Source organism: Etheostoma cragini, chromosome 13, assembly GCF_013103735.1.
Source record: "Etheostoma cragini isolate CJK2018 chromosome 13, CSU_Ecrag_1.0, whole genome shotgun sequence".
Lineage (NCBI taxonomy): Eukaryota > Metazoa > Chordata > Actinopteri > Perciformes > Percidae > Etheostoma > Etheostoma cragini.
This window is the reverse complement of record NC_048419.1, coordinates 17,969,698-17,987,667: the sequence shown is the minus strand read 5'-3', so window position 1 is coordinate 17,987,667 and position 17,970 is coordinate 17,969,698. Positions and strand designations below refer to the sequence as shown.

General features: G+C 38.0%; 1 long non-coding RNA gene across 1 annotated transcript; it reads right to left on the bottom strand.

The window, feature by feature from the left end:
* Positions 1-3,041: 3,041 nt before the first annotated feature.
* Positions 3,042-17,132, bottom strand: LOC117955503. The gene is made up of 3 exons (XR_004659062.1): positions 17,002-17,132; positions 16,562-16,570; positions 3,042-3,053 (listed from the first exon to the last, which is right to left on the bottom strand). It is a non-coding gene; the product is annotated as an uncharacterized LOC117955503 (long non-coding RNA).
* Between the last annotated feature and the right edge of the window lie 838 nt (positions 17,133-17,970).

Sequence of the window (17,970 nt, the reverse complement as noted above, 5' to 3'; positions counted from 1 at the left end):
CCTGTGCCCTTTCCTCTCCCTTAAAATCCAAGACAAGTGTTGATATGCACTGCCTTGGTGTCCCTTACGGAATAAAACACCAAGTAAAACAGACAAACACTGTGATATTATAACCTGACAGGATTTTAAAAAAAATGTGTTAAGCCCTGTGGGCCTCTATGGCATTCTCCGCCTCACACATATAGATCCATACACTTTACGCTGTTTATTTTATTTGGTCCCGAAGAAAACCCCGTCCCATTCGGATTCAATTAAGTATCTGATACTTTTGCAGTCTCATTATTTTCCTCTTTATCTTAATCCCTGATTTTCATTCATCTATATCACGGTTTATTTATCGCGTTCTACCTGAGGCCCAACTCCTTCGTTCTCTAATGCTCACTGTATTTTCTTTATCTCTTGTTCCAACTCTTCCCCTCCTCCCTCTCTTATTTACAGGTCTCCTGTTCTTACGTACAGTGGCCTCTTACCTTGTTCTTACCATTAGCAGGCAGAAACCTCTGGCTATCAGTGTCAGCAGGATAATGTGAGATGTCCATGTTGTGTGGTATCCCAAAGGGATGTTCCCTTGCCAGCCAGTGAATTAATGAGTCCTCGGTGTATGAGCACTGTGTTTGTGTGTAGAAGGGGTCACTGAGTATTGTGTGTGTAGATGTTAAGCATGCATGAGGGAAGTGATAATGAGAATGTGTCTGTGTTCATGTGTTTGGAATTAGGTTATGTCATCAGGTATGTTAGATGCCAGTGCACCTAACCAGATTAAGGACACTATATGGGCAAGGAAATGCAAATTCAGCATGACGGTGAAGGCTATAAAAAAGTGAAATTAATGGATTAATAGGTGACTAATATCAATTCTCGGTGTGTATTAACCCACTTGCTGTGGAGTTTAGTACATAGTATATGAATAGATGGGGTGTGCTTTAGATGGAAACCGGAGGGAGCTGGAGACCAAGGGGTTACTTTTAGTGATGAAACCATTCATTCATTCTAATAAACCATGCATTGTTAAAGTAATTTATGAAAGACAGAAGCCATGTGCCAAAATGGTTTTCTAACAATATTCTGACATTTCCTAGTCTAAAACCATTAGTAAATTATTCACAAAAAAGTATAGACGGATAAAGAGATTGTTTTGAACCCCAACTGAGGTTTTATATTTCAAACTCCCAAAGCATTGAACCCCAAGACCCATTAGGAGGTATATCATTTTGCACTTTACACCATTAGCGACTTGACTGTGTCAATCATGCTATTGTGCTGCAGAGGTATTATGTATCCGATTTTATCACTTTGTATATAGCACCCTAAAAGACAAAGTGCACTCAGCAAATACAGCAAGTGCCTAAACCTTCCGGAAACCATTCAAATCAAGCAAGTGCGAGTTCAAAGACAATGAGTTTTTAATCACTCTACAGTAGTGTGAGAAAAGCTACAGTTTGAACAACCCTGGTGGAATAACACTTTCTGGCAACAATTCATCCTCAATTTGGCATTTGTCCATTTATGCTCAACTGTGACCGGAGAGGGCAGTGTGTCAGAAGTTCTAAAGAAATGGAGCACTAAGCAACAAAGATAATCTCCAATAATGTAGAGGAGCAGACTGATCCATCTGATTATTACTTCTCCTTATTTTCCCCACTGTGTTCATAGGGTTATGTAAGTACTCTGCAACGTCTGCCCTAGCAGTTTATAAACACACAATATCCACGTTTTACAACTAAACTGCTACAATTACGATATTGACGACTGCAGTAATTTCAGAGATTTACCTCAGAGAAGTTCTGCAACAAATGGTGATGTCCCTGTACGTCCCCCCACCTGAATGTAGTAGTAGAGGCAGAAGTGCTAATCACCGAGCCAAGGTGCTGCTAAACAAAAGATATACAGTATTTAATGTTATGCTTAGTAAATGCAAAGACTTGTGTCATACGCTTCAAACCAAGCAACTTTGTTAAAAAAAAGTGGCATTCTAAAGCTAATTAGGGCTCCATTACTTATTTAAAGGTAACTTGTTTATGTGAGAGCAGAGGTATAAATTATCCAATAGACAATGTCTTTGGGGTATTATCTTGAACAGAGCTTTATTAACAGCAACTGGTGAGGGCAATTTAATGGCATCCCAATTATTTCGAGTCCCCACTGTTGCCAGTGCCAGCCAGAAGCAACCAGCTAGCACCCATTTAGAGAGGCAGGGAACTGAATCACTTAATGACACTGTTAAAAAGATTCTCTGTGGACAGATGTCCCCTTTAAATGGACCAGGGGATAGTTTTGTAAGAAAATGAAAGAAATTGAGACAAAAGAAAAATCTTTTTTTTGTTTTCAGGTCCAACTAAACTGGCAGAACTTGCACTGCTCAGAAGATAATACTCTTTTTCTTTGGTGCTTAAGAAATTTGAGAACTCACAGCTTAATAAACAGTTATTCAGATTAATTACTTAAATGGATGTCCATTATGACTCAAGATACTACAGTGACTATTGAAAGTCTAAGTGGTACAGAGGTTTCCCTGTGTCATTACACTACAAAGCAGTATGTCAAGTAACACTCAAAATTATTATTTCTCTGAAATTGTCAATTTACTCACCAGTGCTCTCTAATTAAGCACCACACTCAAAGACAGAAACACTCCGATCCATCTTAGAAAAAAAAGTCACTTCACCAATTTTGTTTAGGTTTCATTATGACTGACTAAGTTATTCTGGGATTTAATACCAAAGTAAAGTAGGTAAAAAAAAGTGAAAATGAAATCATTAGAATTCTTTGATCACTATGTCCAGTGCTTATTTAGTACACCAAAGATGTGCATTTGTGTAATATAACTGAATTACTTTCAACCAGCTGGAATTCTGCAGCAAATTCTGCATGGTTTGATTAATTAATGATGGCTCGCTTCCAACTATTTTGCATCTTTTCTTAGATCTGGAACGATTCTGTGTTTGTACATTAACTGAGGAAGTCTCTTGCCTTTTCATCTTTATCTCCTCTCCCCCGGAGTCACCCGGCGTTGTGTTCTCCCTCACTGCCACATGTTCTGTCAAAACTCCCTCCTTCTCTTCAATGTTTTCCATTTCATCTGAAGACTTCAGAGGTCCTCAGAACAGCTGCTGCTGCATGTGCCTTGTAGCAGAATAAATTGCAAACATGCACAATAATGCAAATTATTTGGTCTTGCTGCAATGTTACTTAATGCAGTAAACAAAGATCTTAGCAACTGCAATATCAGTACAATAAGCCTTATATTAAGACAAGGCTATACGCCTTGTGTTATCATAAGGCTGTTCATTTCGGTTGGTGTGTACCAGAGATGGGAAGTAACAAAGTACAAATACTTTGTTACTGTACTTTACCATTTTTTGCCGACTTTTTACTCCTTACATTTTAACTCGAATATTGACACTTTCTACCCCTTGCATTTTTTGTAGCTTGTGTTAGCTAGTGATTTTGCTGTTTGAGTTGTTCACCTGTTAGCTAAGTTTCAAGTTGCATCAATTTCAATTTCATCAATTCGGCAGACAAGCAGTAAGATATTCCTAATGATTCTCGGCCTTATCTGAGAGAGATGTTTGAGGTATTAGACATCAAGAATGACTCCTGACGAATGTGCTTCGAAACTCTAAAAGGAACTTCTTACCTAATATCTGTATAGGAATTCATATGTAATCCTTTATTTTCTTTCCAAAAGCCATATTAGAGCACCAAATACATGTAGATTCCTTTAAATGTTAAGGTTAAGATTAAAAAAGAGAAACTGGATCTGTGAATTCTCACAGAATCATATCTGAGTTCATATCTTACTACTCAGTCAGAATCGTATTAACCTGGAGTAAAAGTCTTTGCCACAGTATTCATATATGTGATGTTTTATTGGCAAACATCCATTTAAAATGTAGCCAATGGCATATAGAGAGCCTTTTTTCCATGTCCACTAAAGTTTCTCAGCTTGCACTCTAGTAACATGTGTGTGGTCTAGGTAGCTTTGCATAGAAATGGTTGTCATTCGCAAGGCTACTTTTACCTTTATACATTAAGTACATTTTCAAGCCTGTACTTTGTTACTTTTACTTGAGTAAAGAAGTTAAATCAGTACTTTTACTTTTACCAGAGTATATTTTAACAAAAGTATCTGTACTTCTATTTAAGTACGGAAAGTGAGTGCTTTTGCCATCTCTTGTGTTTCCTGTGAGTTCAGTCTCCAATCTCTATTTGTCTCTCTCCTTTTCTACACCTCCGTCGTCTGAACAACCTCATCAATTTCACACGTAATGGTAGTGACTTAATGTAGGTACAATAACCAAACCACATTAACCACCTTGACAGCTGGGACAAAAGCACAAGTGGTAGATTAATCAACCATGTACGTAGCATTGCCAAGGTGCCACCATCCCAAGGCAGTGGGAGAATCACAGAATACAGACCATTACCTTTAAACGCAAATTAATCACAGGGTAAATCTGGTGGCTATCCCCAGAAACAACTGCTGACAATTAGAGAGACCACTGAGAATGCTCATAATTGGTTTTTCAACAGATTGAGTTTATGCCTTGTGCCAGTGCTATTTTTCATCAGAGAGTAGCTGAGTGTGTAAGGAAGAGCAACAGACAAAATAACTCAAAGTAACATGAGTTAGGAAAAGGTCTCTTCATCATCACTGCTAATTTTCTTAACTGGAAAAGTACCTAAACCTTTGTTGTAAGATCCCTAAATAGCGTATATACCAGTTTTTAACTTGTGCTGTTCTGGTTGACAAATGGGGCATCTGTCACCATTGATTTTTTTGTCCTTGACAATGTCTGTCACATAAAAGTGATCTAAAATGATGTTTTAAGTATGGTGGATCACACTCATATTGTGCATCAGTGAAAATGGCTCTGGTAGCGTTTCTCTATAACAGCAACATTATATAAGTAATTTGGCAGGCATTTTGTTTAATACTCTCAGCTAGACTTTGGCTCCACTCAACATTGCTTTTTAAAAGTACCAGTTTCTTGTCATAAAAATATGAAGTTACAGCTTCCAATTACCTAAAGCACAAAATACTTTGGCAAAAAATGGTTTCTCCTCCATTAAGCATTTGCTGTGTACATTTCTCACACACCCACCCAAGTACACTGACATGCACACACATAAACATGCACTTCGCATTTTGCAACCTTCCCTTAGAGAGACTGATGAAGCTGAGTTAGCACTAGACCTTTCCCTCATAGCTGAAAGATTAAACACAGCAATAAGCACCGGCTGTCTCTTGGGTAAATTAAGCTTAGTCACTGTAAGGTCTGCTTAACTGCCTAACTGTCTGATGTACTGTCAAATGGAAGGAAAGGGGAGAAAGTGACTCCCAGTAATTCCCACAACATGCTGACTGTCACTGCAAGACCTGTATCACCTCATGCCCATGCTTTGAGTCGTGTCAGTAAGGCAAATACTTATTTTCTTCACAACGTTACAAAGATATGCGCTTTGCAACAGGGGTCTACATTGATTCTTCACATTTAAATGTTTCCATCCGGAAAAAGCTGTAACATCTGCCAGATGCAACCTTGGACACAATACGAAGTGTAATTTCTGAAAAGAAAAGAGAAGAAGCAGCTACATCTATTGTAACCTTTTAATACTAAGCTGTCAGACCGAACATAATGGCTGTCATATTAAGGACAGATCAATCAATCACAGCCTACCGCCCTCTGCTGCATCCAAAACATAAGTAGGGTTGATTTGTGCCACACAGACCTGACAGATTATATGACAAAATATAATACCATATAATACACACACACACACACACACAACAGAACAAGCAACTGACAACACCGTGTAGGATTTTGGGTGGGTGGATAGGAGAGCTTCTGTTCCTGTTCCATGTCAGGCTGCAGAAGGAAGCAGAAGAAAGAGGCTAAGACAGTATGATTGAGCTGCTTTGACACCAGCAAGGTCAATCCTGAGGGTTCCTGCTGCGACAGCATTCTCAAGAGTGAAGGGAATTCTTCACAAATAAATTGGTGTCTAACTACCTGGTGAATACAGAGGGCATGCTTGAGGAGCCCGACAGCACCAGGTAATAGGTGTCTATATGGAAGGGACTATGAACTGGTAGATGATGACAGTTAATGTTAAGTAAAGTCGATATTAAGAAATATGGTAGAGGTAAGAAGTAGTAATGGACGATAGAAACAATATTCAGTTCAATTTTATTTACAGTATCAATTGATAACAGGAGTTATCTCGAGACACAGATGGAGTAGGTCTAGACCACACTCTATAATTTACAAAGACCCAACAGTTCTAGTAGTTCCCTCCAGAGCAAACAACTATGTGACAGTGGCAAGGAACAAGTCTCTTTTAGGAAGAAACCTCGGCAGACCTAGGCTCTTGGTATGCGGTGTCTGATGGGCCGGTTGGAGTTGAATGAAGAGTGACAATAACAGTCACAGTAAAAGATAATGGAACAGTGACTAGAAATAGTTGTATGTAGTAGTTCATGGCATAGCAGGAAGGAAGGCAGAGTGTAGCAGGGCACCGCAGAGTGTAGCAGGATGTAGTAGCGCATTGCAGGACGTGTAGAAGGACCACGGGGAGAGCTGTTATTTTGGAGCCTCACTGATCCAAGGAAACATGCTGGACGAAAAAGACATAAGTATTCTGGGGAATGACTCCCCAAAGCTAGGTTAGTACAAAGCATTTCTGGGACATTGATGCACGCAAATGGAGAGAGGAGAAAGGAGCTCAGTGTGTCAAAGTAGGTCCCCTGGCAGTCTAAAACTATTACAGCAAAACTAAATGAGACAGGGTAAAGAGAGGAGCCTGGTCAGGCTGTACTGCCCTGCCTCTCTCTAGTTTTGTTATATTAATGTTTATATGGTAGATTAATCTGACGACTATGACGCGAAGCAGGTGGGCAGGGTGAGGTGGACGCTGCGAGTCATCACTCCCTAACTATAAGCATCATCAAAGAGGAGAGTTTTAAGTTCACTTTTAAATGTGGTGACGGTGTCCCCCAAACCCAGAGCAGAAGCTGATTCCACAGTAGAGGAGCCTGATAGATGAAGGCTCTAGCTCCCTTTCTACTTTTAGAGACTCTAGGAACCACAAGTAACGCTGAATTCTGGGAGCGCAGTGCTCTAGTGGGACAATAAGAGACTAAGAACTCTTCAAGATAAGATGATGCTTGACCATTTAGAGCTTTTTAGGTCAGTAGAAGGATTTTAAATTCAATCCTGGATTTTACAGAAAGCCAATACAGAGAAGCTAATACAGGAGAAATATGATCTCTTTTCTTAGTTCTTGTCAGAAAACGTTCTGCAGCATTCTGGAACAGCTGTAAAGTCTAAAGGGACTTATTTGAGCATCCTGATATTAAAGAATTACAGTAGTCTAGCCTGGAAGTAAGAAATGTATGGGCTAGTTTTTCAGCATTGTTTTGAGACAGGATGGTCCTAATTTTGGCAATGTTACGAAAATGAAAAAAGTCTGTTCTTGAGGTTTGTTTTAGGTGGGCATTAAAGGATATATAATAACTCCTAGATTTCTGACAGTAGTGCTGGAGGCCAGGGCAATACCATCGAGAGTAGCTATATATTTAGATAAGTTTGGAGGTTTACAATAGGCAATTACAATAACTTCAGTTTTGTCTAAGTTTAACATAAGAAAACTGTAGGTATACAGGATTTTATATCATTTATGCATGCTCAAAATTTAGCTAACTTACTGGTTTTGTCTGACTTGATTGATAGATATAATTGAGTCTGATCTGCCTTACAAATAAAGTTAATTGAGTGTTTCCTAATAATACTGCCTAGAGGAAGCATATATAAGGAGAATAGAATTGGTCCAAGCACTGAGCTTTGTGGAACGCCATGGCTAACTGTAGCATACTTGGACGATTTTTCGTTAACAATAACAAATTGAGATTGATCGGAAAATTATGACTTAAACCATCTTAGTGTGATTCCTTTAATGCCAAATAAATGTTCCAGTCTCTGCAACAGGATGGTATGGTCAATGGTGTCGAATGCAACACTACAATCTAGTAAAACAACTACAAAAACAAGTCCTTTGTCTGCAGCAGTTGGAAGGTCATTAGTAATTTTTCACCAATGCTATCTCCGAGCTATGATGCTTTCTAAATCCTTACTGAAAGTCCTCAAGTAAACTATTGCTACGTAGAAAATCAAATAACTGATTAGTGACTACCTTCTCAAGGATCTTGGAGAGAAAGGTTAGATTAGAGATAGGTCTATAGTTTACTAAGACTTTAGGGTCGAGGGAGGGTTTTTTCAAGAGGTTTTATCACAGCTACTTTAAATGACGCGGCACATAATCTGTTAACAGAGACATAATGATCATATCTCGTAATGGAGTGTTAACCATGGGTAACGCTTCTTTAATTAACCTCGTTGGGATGGGGTCTAAGAGACAGGTAGATGGCTTAGCTGAAGAGACCTTAGCCATTAATTGTCTAAGGTCAATAGGATAGAAGCAGTCTAAGTATATATCAGGTCTTGTTGTTCTTTCTAGTGCTACTGCATTTAAAGGTGAACTGTTACGAATTGAGGGCAAAAGGTAATGAATTTCGTTGCTAATCGTTATAATTTTAACATTAAATAATCTCATAAAGTTGTCACTACTCAGAGGTATAAGTATAGATGGCTCAATTACAGTAACTACAATAAGTACTTTGTCAGATTTGTCAAAACTACATTCCTTTCTCTTTAAAAAAAAAAATAGTTTGGCTTTTCTTAGGGTCTCTGTAACTTGGTCTGAAATGATTCTATTATAATTTATATCTTTATCACAAAAGGTTGTAATGTATATCGCAACATGGATTTTTTCCAGATTGTCCATCCCTAGGAAGAAGACACATAGATTTGTACAAAAGAACATTTTTAAACTTTTAATTACACCACTAAAATTAGGCCAATCCTCATTAATGCCGAGTGGTATTTGTTACAATTGTTGGATGTATGTGGAAAGTTTTACTTCGTGTTTGGCTCAGAATGCAAGAGCAAAAAGAACAGTACTTTAATACTAAAATAATCACTTTACTCACATATGAATGTTTCTTTAGAGAGCTCAGCTCATTCAACACATCACTGGGCACTTTTTAAAAGCCCGTGCCACCCGTCTCTGATATTATTAAGGGTTCCGAAGGGTCAAAGATCTTCAAAGGGTTGTCCTTTAGCAAAAAATGTATGGCTTGGGGCCCGGCCCTACCAAATGGAGTTGTGGAGCAGTGCACTACATGATCAATAATTCAATGTAACTAATATATATATATATATATATATATATATATATATATATATATATATATATAGTTATATTCTTTGTAACTAACATTGTTTTACATTTTATTACATATAACACAGGTAGCCCTGTCCAATACATTCCAAATATCTTCCTATGGGCGATCTTGTACCTAAGGTCAGTAGTCTTCTAGTTTCAGCAATGTTCATTCGGTGAGCATGGGGCTGGCCCCTCAGCATTCATTTATGAAGTGAGTAGAAGAAAACATTAAGCTGTGGGGCATATAACATGTTGGCCCCATAGCCAATAAAACATAAAAGAACGACCTACGTCAAGACGTTTTTGAAAAATAATTTATGTAGTATGGACATTGCTCAACTGTCAGAGACGATTATGCAATGCGTCCACTTTGAAAGGTTACGTTTTTTGCTTAAACTTAGCTCCATATCACAACATTTACAACCGTGCCCCTTACATTAAATAGAGTGGTCACATGACTACAGTCACACAATTATTAAACCAACACAGTAAATAAAAAAGGGAGTTTTTTTTCCCTCATATGGACCTATAGTGTTGTTTAGGTATGAGGATGTTTTGTCTGAGATACAAGACAACATTTTGATCCAACCAACAACTATTGTCATGGGAAGTTGCAGCTTGCACATTTTCAACCCAGCAAACTTGTTTTACTACTTATTTTACTTTTATTTTACTGTGACAAGGAAAAAAAGCTTTTGGTAACATCTCCGGGACATAATTCTGCCAACAAGTTATAGCTTATGTCCACACCAAGAGCAACTAAAATCATCACATTAGAACTAATCACCTCAGCATGATGCAGTGAGCAAAGATCCACAACGTATTCATGTTCAGTTGTGATGGCCATCAAATGAAGAGGCCATATGTGTGGGTCAGCTCTTTATGAATTCCTCATGGAGCTGGAGCCTGGCAGGGGAGGATTTATCCATAAAAACAGATGGGCTAGAAAAGGAGGAGGGAGCCATCAAGCTGAGAAAGCCCTGCTGGACCTCTCCTTATGGCAGAATGAATTTCAGACTTCTGGCAATGCCTAGTATCAGAATGCAGCACATTTGATTGATCATATTTATATTGACTAGACTGAATAGAATATAAGTGCATAGACAAAGTAATATTTATTAACCGCAGAGAGCAACAACAAAAAAATACTACTAGACTGCTAGATCTCTTTTTTTCTGTCATTAATTAAATGGCCAGCATCGGCACCTTCCCAATAAAAGACCTATGAGCTGTGCAAAAGAGAATAATTTCATCTCATCAACTCATTTTATGTGTTGACAACAACAAATCCAACAATGCACATGAGCAGACACACTGTCTAATTAGCGCATCCCCTTTGTTTTCGGTTGGATTACGGATGTCTACCCATAATAATTAAATCACCAATAAGCTAAGTAGAAGTGTAGCACCCAATTGCAAGTTAATGAGCATAATAGACTGCAATGACTCCACTGGCAATTACTGCATGTGCTTGGTCTTATTGATATTTTCATTGTTTGGTCAATAAGATATTTTTTTAAGGATGACAATTAATTTAGTATAACCTACTAGCTCCAGGTAGAATAATATCAGGTAATAACAATTGTTTAAGTGATTCATATACCGTGTTTTTAACATTGTTATTATGTGTGGGGTGTGGTGCAGAATCTTTTAAGGGTGCTGAATGTGGCACTTATATATATTCTTAAGCGCAGAATATATGGCTGAATTATTTTACCCCCCCAAGGTGATTTATAGGTTTGATGTGCACAGCAAGGTGTTCGCAGGAAGCTACTACTAGAATTATCACAACATTGAACATTTTTAAGGTTATAAAAAGTCCTGCTCCTGAATTTAAAGAGCCCATATTATGCTTTTTCATTTTTCCCATCTTTTAATGTGTATACAAATATGATGGTGAAAAGGAGTATACAGGGGCTCTTAAAAGCTATTTCTTCAAATTTGCCACTACTGTAAATAAAGATAATTTTCTCATTTAATCAATTAATTGTTCTATAAATCATCACAAAATAGTGAAAAATGTCCATATTTTGCCAGGTGATTGCAATGCCGGTAAATTACATATTTTTGCTAAACCTAAAGAATTTTTACTTTGTTTAATATGATTTAAGACCAGCAAAAGATGGTAATTCTCCCCTCCATGGTATATTTGATTGAAACCTGACTCAAACGTTTTATTGACGATCAAAATAGTTGTATATGGCTCCTTTCAACCAAAGCCACTCTGTAATTGGTAAACCATAATGCCGTTGTCATTTTTGTCTATCTGTTCTCTCTCTATTAGGGTCGGTTTGGGCAATTACATTGTGAAGTAACGTGTGGGGTCTAATTATCCTCAATACTAATCAGATTGGGTCCAATTGTCTTCAGGGACCTTACAGATTGAGTTTTTTTTAAATCAAATAATGGACGTGGGGTTTGGATAGATTTCGCAATGGTCCATTTCAGATTGAATCTAAAACTTTGGACTACCCTACTACTCCTTCACCAACAACTGTCCTTTTGTACATACTGTATGCTGCCTGTTTCTTACAAGGAAAACTAAATGTATTCTCATTAACAACCTCATTTTATATACCTGTCTGATGTGCGGTCGGTTAAAGAGATACAATTGAGTCCTTGACTACGTACATCTCCAATGCGAACCCTTATTCCACTATCGCATTTGCTGATGTCTCTGTTGCACCAGCCCTGAACAAGGTAAGGGTTAACTGGCTAAACAAGATTGTGTTACCATTCAGTCAATTGCGTTGGTTGCATGGTTAGATGATGAATAGTAGCCAGTGCCCAAGCTTAAAAGAATGGAAGGCATATCGGTTTAAAGTGAAAAGGGTATCCATTCCTCCGGGGATAAACAAGAAGGAAATGCTGATCTGGCATTTTCAATACAGTGTTGGACAATGCAGTACCTAGTTTATGAATTATGTGCCAATTTTTGGGTTTATACACATATATTGTAGTTTATTATAGCATGATACATTATAAATAGCCATAAAGCATTTTTTGACTATGCTCATGATCAATTACTGACATTAAATGTGGCAAGTTTAAGCATGCACGTGAATGTGTGTAAATCCCAATAAAAGACTTGTGTGTCTCTACTTGAACACAGATTGCTTTGCACACACAAAAATTGTGTATTATGCTTCATTTATCATATGTTGTACTGTAGACAAAGCCTATGAGCATGTCTAAACCCCATATACTATTGCTTTCCGTTTGCATTCACTTTATGTCACTGAAAATGAAACGTATTTATTCAATAATAACCCACAAGCTGTTCCCTCAGTGCTAGCACAACCTGCTTCCCTCAGCTCTAATGGCAGCTCAATTTTTAAAGGCTAATGGGTACCTAATAGGAGAAACTACTTCTCATCGAGCCCAAGAGGTTAAAGGGAACTAGGAAAAGGGGTTAGGAGAAAAACCAAGAGGACAAAATCGCATCTCCTGTCTTCTCCGTGCCAATCCACGGACAAATATTAGATAGAACTGAAAAATGCTTTCACCTCTATGAGATCAGAGATTCAATTATTTTCAGAATCTAATGCCAACTTCTCTTCTATTCCTCCTTGCTGGCTTAAGGCAGAATAAGACAAGCTCTTGTATTGTGCGTTGGGAACAACTAGAAGTAATAACGTGTTTCTGAAGACAGACCGTATTGATATCATGAGATCAACCACAGCACCTGCCTCTATCCCGAAGGCGCCAAGAACTGGAGTTATCAAAACAAATGTATTTTTTTTTTCTTCAAACAGTGGCTCTGCACAATCAAAATTTGTTTGGGATACTGATAACACATACAATGTTTCTGAGTTTAGTTATTGATTTATTGATGCTCTGCTGTGGTCTAGATGCCTTGGATCATAAAAATGTAAAAGTGATTATTAGATTTCTAACAAAGCTAAAAGGTAAATGCATGGTTGAAATAAAAAAAACAGCCTTTACATACTATTGAACTTGTTGAGGTTATACATGAATATAACATTATTTTAAATAATATGATATTCCAGGTTTTAACCTCACTTATGTCAGGAATGATGGAAGAAGGGAACTAAATACTTGACTGATGGCCTTGGTTAGATGCAATATTCCGTAAAAGTCCACAAAAGAGATATATTACAAAATCCTTGTCACAGTCAACTCGACAGTTCTTTCTCACTTTTACTGCTACCTTTGTCCTAAACAGAACAATCTGTGCACATCAGTGAACGGTGAAGCTGTATTCATGAACAGGCCTGGGACCCCCTTAGACTCCCTAACTGAGGAGTGACTAAGCATGCGACTGTGAGATAAATCATGGTTTAGAATAAAAGCAAAAAGAGTCGATACCTTTTCTTTCACTGTGGGGCAATCAGAAGTGCAGAAGGCGGGGAAGTGACACACGCACACTGCAATTCCCTGTTGTTTGTAATCTAATCTCAACCACGGCATGCTAATACATCACAATTACCTTCTCAGTCTGGATGGTGCCATTAGAAATACATTGTCTCCATTACTACAGCGTGAGTGAGTGAGTGTGTGTGTGTGTATGTTTTCATGGGGGTGTGGATGTCTGTTTGAGAACAGTCTTTGCAGCCTATTTCATATTCAATTACATTTTCCTTACATCACTGGGATTGGTGTGTGTGTGCCAACTCAATAACGGCCCAGATAACTTGTCTGGGGTGCAGAGAGGCATAAGTGACATTTAGGTTGTTAGCACCTTCATTAGAGGGAGGCTGGAACAAGTGTCTGAAAAAGGGAAAGAAAGAAAGGTAGAAAACTCTGTGGTGCCTGAATTTCTTTCTCTGAAAATGTGTATTAAAATTGTTGGGCACTGCATCATTGAATATAACTCAGCTTGAGGAAGTCCATTATTATTCAACTATTTTGTATGATATTGTACAAAAACATATGCACTTTCATAGGACATCCTACAAAATAACGGCAACTGCAGGCCGGTCAAATGATGACGGATCACATAATGACCGATCACGTGAGCAAGGTATAGGGCACCATGAGCCATGGACTCTGCTTGCCCGCTTGAGAACTTCCTCCTCCTTTAGATAACCCGAGAATAACCCGAGAAACGTTTAGGCAACAAAACGTATACGTTATGCGGTGAGGAAAGTTAAGTTTAGGCACCAAAATGACTAGTTACAATTCCTGGATGAAAGCCTTTTGTTTCCCCCGGGAAGGGAACTCGGCTTTATGAACCAGGAGCCGACCTGTGTGTTTGTAGAAATTGTAGTAGTATTTTGCTTAACAGTTGTATACTTTTATTTTATCTTTTAATTATTATTTAGATGAAGACTACTCAAAAACTGTGGGCTTGAAAAATAACACATCCGCTGCAATAAAATAAAAAGGGAAAAAAAACTTTCTATAGAATTTGAATTACAGGAAAAGATTTACAACACATCGAGTGGCAGGTATTATGTCTCCCTGCACAAATAGCCAAATTGCAGTTGTTTTGCCTTTGACTTTTAAACGCTTTCAGATCCACACAGTGACACGGCTTAAACCCAAGATTGGGGTCAGTCTAAAGGGGTCAACTTGAATCATCCTCCCTGGTTTCATGACCCTAGGTCAGACAGTGCCTGGCTTTGGTGAAAAGACATTTATATTGTAAGACTAAAACTCTGCAACTGTTCATTTAACTGTTTAACTGTGTTCATCTTCCAATAGAGATGTTCTCACATTTTACTGACGCACTTCGTCCTGTTTTGTTTATCAATTTAATTAATTAATTCATTAATTAATTAATTAGTCAACTATCGGTATGTTCCAATGGACATATTTCTCCAAAATAAAGGGGTGTCAGTAAGGTTAGCCCCTCAAATGTTAGCATCATTAGACCTGTAAAAGTGTTTCAACGTACAATGTTGACACCTTGCTGTCTATTCAACAATGTTCTAACTCATCTTGTCCTAAAAATGCCCTAACCCTAACATGAATCATATTTGAATATTTAGACCTATATTCTAAAATAAGCCATCCGTCCATACAAATGACTTACCAGGGCAGGACAGCTCTGATGCATGGGCCATCAAACAAGCCAACACTGCAAAACTTTCCTGCTTAATTAGCACCAAAAAAAACAAGATAAGACAACACACAATCACCCAGATGCGTGCATGGACTAACACTCTCACACACACACAATCTCTCTCTTTGTCTCTCACACACACAGTAAATTCACTGCAGTGGTAAACTTGAGGTGACCTCAGAGAGGAGTGGCACACCAAGTCAGGAGAATTAGCACCACCAAAAAGAACATCATTAGTGTTGACACTTCATTAGGTAGAGATGGAAAAGAGAGAGAGGAGAGGGAGATGGAGTTTCTGTCAGTCAGTGTGCATCTAGTACAGGAGATGGCAGCTCAGCTGGACAAATGATGCGCTCCACCTGCCACAACCTCAAACTTATGACATACAAGGACACTTGTATAAAGTCGCAACATGTTTCTCGTAAAAAAAAAAGCAAAATCTAAAACACAATATGGCATCTCCTGCTGGCATGCTAGCACCCCACTACCTCCATCATATGGTGACAAATTGACTCAAACAACAGCATGTTTGTAGGAACAAAAGGTTGTCTTGTTATGAACGTAAAGCAATATATATGTGAAATGTAGATTATAAATAAAGGCAATAGTCAAAAACATACACTAGAGTAAACCTACAGAAAAATGTTAAGGTTAAGTATTCTTTAAGGTGATTACATTACTGACATCCATTTTTACTGTAAAATTGCTGATAATGCTACATAACTACTGTGGCTTAAGTAACATTTTAAAGACACATTTTAAAGAAGCATCGGAGACAAAGATTTTATATTTGATAAAGGGCAGGGCACAAAAACACCTTATTTGACTGAGATGTTGACACACTGGTGTAAGATGCAATGGAAATAAAAAAAGCATTGTTTAATTTATTTTCAGTGCATGTTTTATAGACAAGAAGCGAAAACGGATCCTGAAACATTTAGCCTTTGTTCAGAAGCTAGGGTTTAAATAATATGATACGTCTGTCAAATATATATTTCAGTCTCCGAAAAGAACACTCTTGGATTGTGGCTATATGAATCTCCAACCAGCACTTTTTACCACCTGTATGGCTTACTCTGAAAAAAGAGAGAATGTTACTGTCTTTTGGAAGAACAGTTCCAGAGCCACTGCCTGTGGGGGGGCACCAAAAATTATGTTTTACACACCCTGATAGTCTGTTTCTTTGGCAAGGGTTCAGTCCACCAAGGCCTCCATCCTCATCACCTGCCCGACTGCAAACATTATTACTGTGTGTTCCTCTTTTATGGTCTGTGATCCTTTTTGGAAGATGCTTTTCAAGTTCACTTCAGGAAAGCTAAAGATTGGACATTATACACCTGACTGCACCCCTTACTCCCAGGTCTGGGTCCAGATAAGGGCCAAGGTTTCCACCTCTGCAACCAGTTTTCCATGAGATACCTACAGCACCAGGAGTTATAGGTACAAGCATGATAGCAAATCAATTTAAATAATTACACAGGTTGCAAGAGGATAAGAGATTTGGGGTGAATAATCTTTTGGTATTATAGATAATAGAATTGTACTGCATACATTTAGGCTTAAAGCCATTCAATATGTCTGGTGGTTTGAATGGTAATCTTTGCATTGATCATTTTAACGCTGTAGTGTGCCATTACCAAATGAGTTGATACAAAGCTAATTAAGCCTATTAGCTCCAGAACAGTAACAGTATGGCTATGTTTACAAAATGGTGTAGTCCAGTGACATTTGCGCAGCAGCTCGAGTGATGCGTTTTATATCACTTCTGAGAAAGGACAACAGCCGCATTTAGCTTTGGAGACAAAGAAGACACTAAAATTACAAGGGATTACCTCTTCTTTTCTCATTGGGGTGACAGCAACTATGTACAAAAGCTTTAAATAATGTCCCTCTCTGTCTCGTCCTTACCCTCCCTCTTTGGCCTCACCCTGTCTTGTCTTATCAGGTCTCACCTTGTTAGATCTTTTCTTTCCTATGGTTTGATTTAATCGTACAGCTCTTTTCCAGAAGCCTTTAGACATCAGTTTAAATTTAACTACATCTGAAAAAAAGCACAACTAAAAGCAACTGATTAACATAGATTAAAATTTGGTCTGCAGGATGCAGACCAATTTTCTGACTAGGAACAAAGTTACAGATGGTACTGTTGCATACTTGCATTGGGAAATACTGCACTGCTAATATGACAGAGGTATGGTGATTAAATTGTTGGCTTAAGGACACAAAGTGGTAACAAAGGTTAAGTCTGATCCCTCTGTATAATCTGGACCTCCTTGGGCTACGGGTATCTTCAGAAATATTTGTTGAAGTGTAGAGATTCAAAATGCAGATGTTGGTTCTCAAAAGAGTGGAAACTTAAACAGGAGTGGAATATTATTGGTCATTTTTCCAAGCAGTCGTCAGACTAAACACGCTGATGCATTACATAGATCAGAAAGCATTTGCATACTGGTTTATATATAATTGAACTTGACATTTCTTTCAAGCACAAATAACCTTTAAAAAACCTACAAAATTCATATGAAGTTCAAATACTGATGGGTACATTGTAGACTGAATGATATGAAAGTGTGATCACCTTTCACCTAGTCCAAAGTATCTTACTTTTCACTTATACTTGCAAAAAACACTATTTTCTGTGGATTTCTGTACAACAA